The sequence below is a fragment of the Myotis lucifugus genome, unplaced genomic scaffold, assembly GCF_000147115.1.
Source record: "Myotis lucifugus unplaced genomic scaffold, Myoluc2.0 scaffold_298, whole genome shotgun sequence".
Lineage (NCBI taxonomy): Eukaryota > Metazoa > Chordata > Mammalia > Chiroptera > Vespertilionidae > Myotis > Myotis lucifugus.
In genome coordinates, this window is record NW_005871346.1 from 957,752 (window position 1) to 971,019 (window position 13,268).

Here is a 13,268-nt window from a genome sequence, read left to right on the forward strand (position 1 = left end):
ATTTGCATCTCTCGGATGATTAGTGACTTTGAGCATGTTTTCATATGTCTCTTGGCTTTCTGAATGTCCTCTTTTGAAAGGTGTCTATTTAGCTCCTTTGCCCATTTTTTGATTGGATTGTTTATCTTCTTTTTGTTAAGTTGTATGAGTTCCCTATAAATTTTGGAGATTAGGCCCTTATCAGATATGACGTTGGCAAATATGTTTCCCCATGAAGTGGGTTTTCTTGTTGTTTTGTTGATGGTTTCTTTTGCTGTGCAGAAGCTTTTTATTTTGATGTAGTCCCATTTGTTCATTTTCTCTTTAGTTTCAACTGCCCTAGGAGCTGTATCAGTGAAGAAATTGCTTTGGCATATGTCTGAGATTTTGTTGCCTTTGGATTCTTCTAGAATTTTTATGGTTTCCTGTCGTACATTTAAGTCCTTTATCCATTTTGAGTTTATTCTTGTGTATGGTGTAAGTTGGTGGTCTAGTTTCATTTTCTTGCATATATCTGTCCAATTTTCCCAACACCATTTATTGAAGATACTATCTTGACTCCATTGTATGTTCATGCCTCCTTTGTCAAATATTAATTGAGCATATTGGTTCGGGCTAATTTCTGGACTCTCTATTCTATTCCACTGATCTATATGTCTGTTCTTGTGCCAGTACCAGGCAGTTTTGAGAACAGTGGCTTTGTAATACAGCTTGATATCTGGCATTGAGATCCCACCTACTTTGTTCTTTCTCAGGATCGCTGCAGCTATTCGGGGTCTTTTTTTATTCCAGATGAATTTTTGGAGAGTTCGTTCTAGATCTTTGAAGAAGGCCATTGGTATTTTAATGGGAAGTGCGTTGAATTTATAGATTGCTTTGGGTAGTATGGACATTTTAATGATGTTGATTCTACCAATCCAAGAACATGGTATGTTCTTCCATCTCTTTATGTCTTCCTCTATCTCTTTTTTCAACGTCCTGTAGTTTTCTGAGTAGAGGTCTTTTACCTCTTTAGTTAAGTTTATTCCTAGGTAGCTTAATTTTTTTGGTGTGATGGTAAATGGGATTGTTTTTATAATCTCTCTTTCTGAAAGTTCACTATTGGTGTATAGAAATGCCTCGGATTTCTTGGGGTTAATTTTGTATCCTGCTACATTGCCAAATTCATGTATTAAGTCTAGTAGTTTTTTTATGGAGTCTCTAGGGTTTTGTATGTATAATATCATGTCATCTGCAAATAAGGACAGTTTTACTTCCTCTTTTCCAATTTGGATGCCTTTTATTTCTTCTTCTTGTCTAATTGCAATGGCTAATACTTCCAGGACTATGTTGAACAGGAGTGGTGAGAGTGGGCATCCCTGTCTTGTTCCTGTTCTTAGGGGAAATGGTGTTAGTTTTTGTCCATTGAGTATGATGTTGGCTGTGGGCCTGTCATATATGGCTTTTATTATGTTGAGGTATGATCCTTCTATTCCCACCTTTCTGAGAGTTTTTATCAAAAATGGGTGTTGGATTTTGTCGAATGCTTTTTCTGCATCAATTGATATGACCATGTGGTTTTTTTCTTTCAATTTGTTTATGTGATGTATCACGTTTATTGATTTACGGATGTTGTACCATCCTTGCATCCCTGGGATAAATCCTACTTGGTCATGGTGTATGACGGATCTGATGTACTGCTGGATCCGATTTGCTAAGATTTTGTTGAGGATTTTGGCATCTATGTTCATGAGGGATATTGGCCTGTAATTCTATTTCATTGTGTTGTCTTTACCTGGTTTTGGTATTAGGGTGATGCTAGCTTCATAGAATGTGCTTGGAAGTGTTCCTTCCTCTTGAACTTTTTGTAGTAATCTGAGGAGGATAGGTTTTAGTTCTTCCTTGAAAGTTTGATAAAACTCCCCTGAGAAGCCGTCCGGTCCTGGGCTTTTGTTTGCTGGAAGCTTTTTGATGACTGCTTCAATTTCTTCCATAGTTATTGGCCTATTGAGATTTTTAGATTCTTCCTGATTGAGTTTTGGAATGTTGTATTTTTCTAGGAATTTGTCCATTTCCTCCAGGTTGTCTAGTTTGTTGGAGTAGAGTTGTCCATAGTATTGTTTAACAATCATTTGTATTTCTGTGGGGTCTGTTGTTATTTCGCCTCTATCGTTTCTGATTTGGTTTATTTGGGACCACTCTCTTTGCTTCTTGGTGAGCCTGGCTAGGGGTTTATCAATCTTGTTTATCCTTTCAAAGAACCAGCTCTTGGTTTCATTGATTTTCTGTATTGTTTTTTTGGTCTCTATTTCATTTATTTCTGCTCTAATCTTTATTATCTCCTTCTTTCTGCTCACTCTGGGGTTTTCTTGTTGCTCTCTTTCTAATTCTTTGAGTTGTAGAGTTAGATGATTTACTACCATTTTTTCTTGTTTTTTGAGATAGGCCTGTAGAGCTATAAACTTCCCTCTCAGGACTGCTTTAATTGTGTCCCATAGGTTTTGGATTGTTGTGTTTTCATTGTCATTAGTGTCCAGGATGTTTTTAATTTCTTCTTTGATCTCATTGGTAACCCAATCAATATTTAATAACATGCTATTCAGCTTCCAAGTGTTTGAGTATTTGGGGTTGTTTTTATTGTAGTTTATTTCTAACATTATGCCATCGTGGTCTGAGAAGATGCTTTTTATGATTTTAATCTTCTTGAATTTGTGGAGACTTTGCTTGTGACCCAATATGTGGTCTATTTTTGAATATGTCCCATGAGCACCTGAGAGGAATGTATATTCCATGGCTTTGGGGTGGAGTGTTCTGAAGATGTCAATTAAGTCCATCTGATCTAGTGAGTCATTAAGGATTGCTGTTTCTTTGCTGATTGTTTGTCTAGCGGACTTATCCAGTGATGTCAGTGGTGTATTAAAGTCCCCTACTATGATTGTATTGTTGTTGATCTCTCCTTTGATATCTTCCAGGAGTTTTTTTTTATGAATTTGGGTGCTCCTGCATTGGGTGCATATATGTTTACCAGGGTTATATCTTCTTGTTGTATTGATCCCTTTAGTATTATGAAGTGGCCTTCCTTATCTCTGGTTATGGCCTTCACTTTGAGATGTATTTTGTCCGATATAAGTATTGCTACCCCAGCTTTCTTTTCCTTTCCATTTGCGTGAAAGATATTTTTCCATCCCTTCACTTTCAGTCTGTGCAACACCCATTTTTTATAAAAACTCTCAATAAGGTTGGAATGGAGGAATCATATCTCAACAATATAGATGACAAACCTACAGCAAACATCATACTCAATGGGCAAAAACTAAAACCATTTCACCTAAGAACAGGAACAAGACAGGGATGTCTGCTTTCACCGCTCCTGTTCAACATAGTACTGGAAGTACTAGCCATAGCAATCAGACAAGAAGAAGAAATAAAAGGCATCCAAATTGAAAGGAGGAAGTAAAACTCTCATTATTCATAGATGAGATGATATTGTACATAGAAAACCCTAAAGACTCCACTAAAAAGCTACTAGATTTAGTAAGTTAATTTGGCAATGTAACAGGATACAAAATCAACACCCAAAAATCAATGGAATGTGTATATATATATATATATATATATATATATATATATATACATATATATATATATATATTCACTTAAAAGTATATATACTTTATTTTTTTAATCCTTACCCAAGGACATTTGTCCATTGATTTTTAGAGAGAGTGAAAGAGAAGGAGAGACAGAGAGAAATATCAATGTGTTGCCTCCTGTATGCACCCTGAGCAGGGCCTGAGCCAGGGAGGAGCCTGCAAGGAAATATATGGCCTTGAACAGAATCATACCCAGGACCCTTCAGTCTGCAGGCAGATCTCCAACCACTGAGCAAAACCTGCGAGGGCTTGATGGCTTTTTAATACACCAATAATGAATTCTCAGAAAGAGGAACTAAACAATCCCATTTACCATTGCAAAGAAAAATTAAGATACTTAGGAACAAACTTAACCGAGTAGGTAAAAGACCTGTACTTGGAAAACTACAGGACATTTAAAAAAAGAGATAGAGGAAGATATAAACAAGTGGAAGAATATACTGTGTTCATGGATTGGTAGAATTAACATATTAAAATGTCCTACTACACAAGGCAATCTATAGATTCAATGCAATCCCTATTAAAATACCAATAGCATATTTCACAGATCTAGAACAAATACTCGAAAACTTTATATCAAACCAAAAAAGACCCCAAATAGCCACAGCAATCTTGAGAAACAAGTACAAAGTTGGAGGAATCACAATACCAGATAAGTTAAACTACAAAACCACTGTAATCTAGACAGCCTGATAGTGGCACAAGAATAGGCATGTAGATCAATGGAACAGAACAGAGACCCCAGAAATCCATCCAAGCCATTATACTCAATTAATATTTGACAAAGGAGCAAGAGCATATAATGGAGTCAAGACAGTCTTTTCAATAAATGGTGTTGGGAAAATTGGACAGATACATGCAAAGAAATGAAACTAGACCAGCAACTTACACCATACACAAGGATAAACTCAAAGTGGATAAAACACTTAAATGTAAGTCATGAAACCATAAAAATCCTAGAAGAAACCATAGGCACCAAAATCTCAGACATCTCTCTTAGCAATATGTTTACAGGTACATCTCTGAAGGCAAAGGAAACTAAGGAGAAAATAAGCAAATGGGACTACATCAAAATAAAAGGCTTCTGTACAGCAAACGAAACCAACAAAACGAAAAGGGCACCCATTGTGTGGGAGAACATATTTGGCAATGATACATCTGATAAAGGGTTAATATCCAAAATATATAAGGAACTCATACAACTTAACAAAAGGAAGACAAACAATCCAATTAAAAGATGAGCAAAGAACCTTAATAGACACTTCTCCAAAGTGGACATACAGAAGGCCAAGAGACATATGAAAAATGCTCAAAGTCACTGATCATCAGAGAGATGCACATTAAAACAACAATGAGATATCACCTCACACCTGTCAGAATGGCTACCATCAACAAATCAACAAATGACAAGTGCTGGAGAGGATGTGGAGAAAAGGGAACCCTAGAACACTGCTGATGGGAGTACAGACTGGTGCAGCCACTGTGGAGAACAGTATGGAGTTTCCTCAAAAAATTAAATATGGAACTGACATTTGACCCAGTGATCCCACTTCTAAGAATATATCCTGAGAAATCAGATACACCAATCAGAAAGAAAGTATGCACTCTTATGTTCATAGCAGCACACTTTACAATAGCTAGGATTTGGAAACAGCCCAAGTGCCCATCAGTAGATGAATGGATGAAAAAGCTGTGGTACATTTACACCATAGAAAACTATGCAGCAGTAAAAAAGAAGGATCTCTTACCCTTTTTTTCCAGTTTCAATGAATATTTTTATTTATTTAACAGATCACCAACTTTGCCTCCCTCCCTCCCTACAACTGGAATTTCACCTGGTTTTCATGCGAGTAGTGAGACAATGACAAAGCTAATCATTATAAGTTACTCCAAGAAGAGGATTAAGCTAACAGCTTACTTTTTAAACAAAATGTAAATATATGCACTGTAGGATGTATAATGGTTTAGTCACTAAGAAATTCAAATGGGATCCTGAAGAATGAAAGCAATTCCAGGGTGCAGTAAAGATGAGCTGAGATGCTGTGCAACCGTTTAAGTGTTCCTGGGCTGTGTCTCTTGGCCATTAGCTGAATCTTGACATGGGGGAAGATTTTAGCTAATATCAAGTAGAGATGCGGAAAGCACTAAGTTCACTAAGGGGATGTGCATAGGAACCAAAAGGCAGGAAAAGTATTAAACATTGCTGAGAGCATCCACCCCAGGAAGGACTTTACCTTCCAGGAGCTCTAAACTGGCACCAGCCCCAGTGCTCACATGGCTGACTTTATCCTCTGTGTTCCATTTAGCACAGCAAGTAGCAGTGTCTCTGCCACCTATGATGGTGATGCAGCCCCTGGAAGTGGCTTTCATCACCTCGTCTATGAGGGCTTTGGTCCATCGGGCAAAAACTTACCATTCAAATACGCCCGCAGGTCCATTCCACACAATCTGCTTAGCCCTAGTGACAGCCTCAGCATAGTTTTTGCTGCTCTCAGGACCACAGTCCAAGCCCATCCAGCCAACAGGTATGCCAGAAGCCACAGTGGCTTGGCATTGGCATTCTCATCAAACTTGTCAGCAGTGACAAAGTCAACCGGCAAGGTAATCTTCACACCATTCTTCTCATCTTTGGACATTAGGTCTTTGACAATCTTGGCTCCCTCTTCATCAAACAGAGAAGTGCCAGTCTCCATGTTGTTGAGCACCTTAAGGAAGGTAAAAACCATTCCACCACCAATAATCATCTCATTGACTTTGTCCAGCATATTATTAATCAGTTGGATCTTGTCTGCAACTTTGGCTCTGCCCAGGATGGCCAGAAAGGGTTGGTCGGGGCTTTCCAACGACTTGGCAAAGCAGTTCAGCTCCTTCTTCATCAAAAAACCTCCAGCTTTCTGTGGCAGATTGACTCCCACCATAGAGCTGTGGGCTTGGTGAGCAGTGCCAAAAGCATCATTGACATAGACACCCCCCAGCTTGGAAAGTGAAGCTCAGAAAGCTTCTACTTCAGCTGGGTCGGCTTTAACCTCGTTCCCAGAAGCATCTTTTCCCTTCCCTTCTTCTTCCACATGAAAGCGAAGGTTCTCCAACAGGATGACAGACCCAGCAGCTGGGGCAGCACAAGCTTTCTCCACTTCGGGGCCCACGCAATCCTTCAAGTACAAAACGTCCTTGTCCAGCAGAGATTTGAGTTCTACAACAACTGGCTCCAAAGAGTACTTGTCAGGCATAGGGACACCATCGGGCCGACCCAGGTGGCTCATAAGAACAACTGACTTGGCTCCGTTGTCCAAGCAGAATTTTACACTTGGGATGGCAGCCTTGATTCTCTGATTGTTTGTTATCTGGTTGTTCTTCATAGGAACATTGAAGTCCACTCTCATGATGACCTGCTTGCCCTTCATGTCCAGCTTGTCCAGAGTCAGCTTGTTAGAAAGAGACATCTTGGCAATACAGCAGCTCAGAGAGCCCGCAGACCAGTCAGTGACAGAGACAGCAGCAAATGTCAGATCTCTTACCCTTTGAGACAGCATGGAGGGACCTGGAGAGTATCATGCTAAGTGAGATAAGTCAGTCAGAGGAAGACAAGTACCACATGATCTCACTACATGCGGAATCTAAGTAACAAAATAAACTGGTGAACAAAATAGATCCAGAGACATAGAAGCAGGAACAGACTGTGGAATCTCAGAGGGAAGGCGGGGGAGGGTGGGTGTGTGGGATCAACCAAAGAACTTGTCTGCATATATGCATAACCCTTGGACACAGGGTTATGCATATAAGGTGGTGAAAGCCTGGTGTGGGGAGCAGGAGTGGTCTAAAGGGTTCAGTGTGGGGAAAAGGAGGACATATGTAATATCCTATCTAACAAAGAGGGAATATGCAAATTGACCATCATGCTGTAACAAGATGGCTGCACCCACAGCAGAGGCTGAGTTCCCGTAATGAGCCTTAACGAGCAATCAGCAGGGACCTGAGGCTGTGTGGTGCTGGGCTAGGGCAGGAGACCTGAGGTTGCACCCCCAACCGGTGGGGCTTGACAGGGGACCTCAGGCAGTGGCCCATGCCCCAGCACCAGGCCGGGGGACCTCAGGCTGTGCCCCTGCCCCCGTGCTGGGCCATGGAACCTGAGGCCACACCCACCTGCCCAGTGAGGCTTGACAGGGGACCTCAGGCCATGGCCCCCGCCCTGGTGCTGGGCCAAAGGACCTGAGGCCATGCTCCCCACCTGGCGGGGCTTGATGGGGACCTCAAGCCCAGGCTGGGGGGCCTCAGGCCATGCACTCTGCCCCGGTGCTAGACTGGGGGACCTGAGTCTGTGCCCCCCACCAGGCAGGGCTTGATGGGGGACCTCAGGCCATGCCCCCCTCCCCAGCACTGGGCCAGGTGACTTGAGGCCATGCCCCCCACCCAGTGGGTGGGGCCGGCCAGGTCTGGATCTAGCCCAATGGGAGTGGGTGGGGCCGGCCAGGTCTGGATCTAGCCCAATGGGGGCGGGGTCAGCTGGGTCTGGGTCTCTCCCAATGGTGAGGCACACATGGGTGGGCGGGGACTTGACTCTGGTTCCCTATGGGTGGGCGGGGACTTGACTCTGGTTCCCTTGGCGCGCCCTAAACTCTGACAGGAGGAAGGTTTTCATATACATTTTACTAATTTTCTTTCATCTCTGACACTTCTATTATACAGAAAGGGCAAATAACAACATTAAAATATTTTCTCTAATTAATTCCCTTTTAATGTGCACAAATTTCATGCACCAGGTCACTAGTTTTCAATAATAAATATTTAAAAATAAAATAAAAATAAAAAAGGAAATTATTTGAAAAGATACGGCATTGCTTATTTATCTTGCTGAAAGTAGTTTAGTTTGTTCTTAGAATAAATCAGAAGGAAAGGTGTTTTTACAAACAAGTTTGTTGCTCCCCATATTTCTGGCTTTCTTTTAGAATCAGCTTCACAAGTTTCTGAAGCTCAGGGACCAAATGCCCTGACTTGGAGCACCGCCACCGTGCAGCTCGAGCTGTGCCTTGTATCTTAGTTTGGTTTCTGATGACTTTTGAAATCCCCAATCCAAACCCATTCTCAACAGGATGAGGGCATTTTCTGTGGCAGTGTCACCTGAACCACCTCTTTGGATGGCAGACTTTACTGTTCAGGTGCATGCACAGGCCCCAAGTGGGAACAGATTCCTCATTGCATGTTTGTAACAGCAAGATATTGGAAACACCCTGAATGCTAGCCTTAATCACTTAGATGACAAGTTTTCTCTGCTTATTAAGTTTGAGATACAATATAGAGATGACACCTACAATACCTAGTGTATTATAGTGTCTTAGCTTGAAAAATGAGACAAGTGTCTAGCTGGTTACCACTAGGGACTACTTATGTATTAAATGGAATACACCATAGCTATTAAAAAAAGGAGGAAATGTACATATATCATATGGGCACATGTGAAATAATAAGATGCAAAATATATATGTAGAATAAGTTCTTCTTTTACAAAGCAGAGCCAACACATCCTATATAATAAAACCCTAATATGCAAACCGACCAAACAGCTGAATGACCGGTCCCTATGACATGCACTGACCACCAGTGGGCAGATGTTCAACACAGGAGCTGCCTCCTGGTGGTCAGTGTGATCCCACAGGGTGAGCGCCGCTCAGCCAGAAGCCAGGCTCACGGCTGGTGAGTGCAGTGGTGGTGGCGGGAGCCTCTCCTGCCTCTGCAGTAGAGCTAAGGACCCTGTGGGGAGCAGGCCTAAGCCAGCAGTTGGACATCCCCCGAGGGGTCTGGGACTGCGAGAGGGCACAGGCCGGGCTGAGGGACGCCCCCCCACCAGTGCACAAATGTTGTGCACCGGGCCTCTAGTAATTGTATAAAAAATAGAAAAAGACAAGTAGCATATATATAGCAAACATAATTACAGTGCCCATGTCTGGGTGTCTGTGAGAATATGAGGAGTCTTCATTTTCTACATTACATGTTTCCATGATGCTTGAATTTAAGAGAAAACCAATACAGATACATTATAAATCATGGCCATGGAGGGTACCTACTAGTTTATTCAAGGTTGTTTCCTACTTGAGTGCTACTGTTTGCTGGTTTGCAAACTTTGTTATCACTGGCAACAAAGTAAGTAAAAAAACAGAACCAACTGGAGAGGGTATAGACCAGCTCAGGTTGTTCAACTTGCAAGGCAAGTTGTGCATGAATTAGTCCCATGAAGTAGGACCACATACCATGATGAATTAGATTAAGAAACAAACGAACAAACAGAAAAGGGGTCCCTCCCCACAGAGCTGGAGAGGCACTGTGCTGCCCAGGTTCCCTGGCAGTGTGCTGTTCTGGAATAACCACTTCCCGCTCTCATTTTCCCTGTGTGGGTTGTGCAAGGAGGGACATGACATCCAGCTAAGACAAACTCTAGATGTGCCATAAAAAGCAATAGAAAGTGATATCAGAGAACATGGTGGAGCAGACCTCCCAAAATTCTCTCCCCCATAAAAGTAATGAGAAAACTGGTAAAAAATATAGTCAGAATGAACTTTTTTCAGCACTCTGGAAACTAACCAAAGTCTTATGTCAATCAATGGAGCATTTATATAAAACAGATTAAAAACAAACAAAATCTTATAAGGAACAGCAAGGTTCGGGATGTTTTTAACTTGCTGATTCTGTTCTCATCCGCCCCTGAACCCCCTCCCCCAGCTCCACTGTAGCCTTGAAAACCAACAGCCTGGCAGGTACTGGAAAGAGAACTTTGGAGTTCCTTCAAAGCCTCATTCTCTGAGAACTGTCATTGTTGAACTTGACTGGTGGTTCCTAGGAAGGCCCCACTGCCAGGCTGCCTAAATAGTCTTGACCGGGAGCTCACCTAGTGCAGAAAACCTTTCCCTGGGCTGCCTGTTATGAAACACCTAGAGGCAATTTTTAAGTTGGTGGCTGCATGAGGTGGTGGATAACAGTTTGCACAAAAATAGGCTAATCAAAAGCTTAAAAGGAAAAGCTGGTGAATAACATATCCATAGTCTTTGAAAATTCCAACCTATTCCTGGGAATCTAGAAGACCATGCATATGTGTAGATTGCATGTGTTCAGTGAAGACCTGAGAAGGCTCAAAGCACTCCCCTCTAACTAACCTTGAGGCTCTGTGCGAGCAGGAAGTGAAAACATAGGAAAAAATGGTACCTGCCTGGCTGAGTGTTGAAAGGGAGGCCCAACATGTTCACAGAGTCCCTTGGCACAGATGGGAGACTTACTGGTTCTAGATATAGTGGAACCTTTGTTCTTGGACTTAATTCATTCCAGAAGGCTGTTGGAGAAACCATTTGTTCGAAAACCGAACACTCTTTCCCATTAGAAACAATGTAAATTGAATTAAGCCTTTCCAGACCCCTATATGACTCCCTGTTTCAGCCTTTCTTATATACAGTGCATGTCTAATGTACTGTTTAATCTGTAAACAAACACTCCTAGCCCTAAAGGGGTCACTTCCAGCACTGGTTCCAGGGGTGTCTCTCTGGAAGTCAGTATGCAGCATCTTCGCTTTTTCACATTTCATTCCTCTAAAATGCTGTCACCAGCTAACTGCTTTTCATTTGTCCAAATCAACAACAGTTTTTCTACCTCTTCAATTGCCTGTGATCATAGGTTTGTGAGCACTGTTACACCCTTAGCAACATCAGCACACTTGATGGTCTCTTTAGGTTTTAAAATTGTGCTAATTGTCCATCTCACCAGCAACAAAAGCAAGCAAACAAACAACAACATCATGGAAATATTCACAATTTCCTGAGATGTTAATAACACGAGGTTTAAATGACTCACATTCCTTTGTTTGTGGCCTGAGAGATATTTTTCCCCCTTTGTTTTATAAATTTACTAGAGGCCTGGTGCACAAAAATTTGTGCACTCGGGGGGAGGGGGGCGAGGAGGTGTCTCTCAGCCCAGCCTGTGCCCTCTCACAGTCTGGGCCCCCTCGGGGGATGTCCACCTGCCAGTTTAGGCCTGCTCCCCGGCCTAAGATGGCAGTCAGAAATCCCTCTGACAGCCCAGGAGCCCTTGGGGGATGTCCGACTGATGGCTTAAGCTGTAGTCAGACATCCTTAGTGCTGTTGAGGAGGCAGGAGCAGTCATCAGCCTGGCTTGTGGCTGAGCGGAGCTCCCCCTGTGGGAGCTCACTGACAACCAGGGGGGCAGCTCCTGCATTGAGTGTCTGCCCCCTGATGGTCAGTGCATGTCATAGCAACTGGTCATTCCCGGTCATTCCACCATTAGGGACAATTTGCATATTACCCTTTTATTATATAGGACTAGAGGGCCAGTGCACAAAATTTGTGCATGGGAGGGGGGGGTGTCCCTCAGCCCCGCCTGCAACCTCTCCAATCTTGGATGCCTCGAGGGGATGTCCGACTGCCCCTTTAGGCCCGACCCCGGTGGGCAGTCGGACATCCCTCTCACTATCCAGGACAGCTGGCTCCCAACTGCTCGCCTGCCTGCCTGATTGCCCCTAACTGCTTCTGTCTGCCAGCCTGATCACCCCCTAACCACTCACCTGCCAGCCTGATCGATGCCTAACTGCTCTCCTGCTGGCCGGATTGCCCCTAACTGCCCTCCCCTGCCGGCCCAGTCACCCCTAACTGCCTCCCCTGCCAGCCTGGTAGCCCCTAACTGCCCTCCTCTGCAGGACCAATCCCCCTAACTTCCCTCCCTTGCCAGCCTGGTTGCCACTAACTGCCCTACCCTTCCAGCTTGGTTGCCCCCAACTGCCCTCTTCTGCAAGCCTGGTCACCCCCAACTGCCCTCCCCTGCAGGCCTGGTTCCCCCCAACTGCCCTCCCCTGCAGGCCTGGTCCCTCCCAACTGCTCTCCCCTGCAGGCCTGGTTCCCCCCAACTGCCCTCCCCTGCAGGCCTGGTTCACCCCAACTGCTCTCCCCTGCAGGCTTGGTTCCCCCCAACTGCTCTCCCTGCAGGCCTGGTCCCTCCCAACTGCCCTCTCCTGCAGGCTTATTCCCCTCCAACTGCCCTCTCCTGAGGTCTGGTCACCCCCAACTGCCCTCCCCTGCTGGCCATCTTGTGTCCACATGGGGGTGGCTATCTTGTGTGTTGGGGTGATGGTCAATTTGCATATTACTCTTTTATTAGATAGGATTGTTTTTCCAGATACCTGGCTCTTTTTTTTTTAATTCCTTATTGTTGAAAGTATTACGTATGTCTCCTTTCCCCCCATTGACCTCTGCCAGCCTGCCCCGTCCCTCCAGAGATACTTTTTGCCATGCTGATGTATCAGCATGAAAGGGTTGTCAGGTCAGAATTGAAGTTTCATTCAAAAACAGAGACATTTTTTTCCATGAACAATTTGGTCAAGAACTGAATTGTTCAAGATGGGAGATGTTTGAGAATCAAGGTTTGATTGTACTTAAATATGTGTCCAATCATTAGCTGATGACTAAGCAAACGGTGTAGAACTTCAGTGGCCACACACACACACAAACAGACTAGAGAATTAGTTCAGAAAGGTCACTAAACAAACAGCAGCAACAATAAATCTGGGGGGAAGGTATCTGATTTCCAGAGTTGCCACATTATATTATTTAACACTAGAGGCCCGATGCACGAAATTCATGCAAGGGGCTTGGCCCCTGCCACCAC

General features: G+C 43.5%; 1 pseudogene; it reads right to left on the reverse strand.

Annotated features, from left to right (window-relative positions):
- Positions 1–5,390: 5,390 nt before the first annotated feature.
- LOC102442085 lies at positions 5,391–7,098 on the reverse strand (annotated as a pseudogene).
- Positions 7,099–13,268: the final 6,170 nt, after the last annotated feature.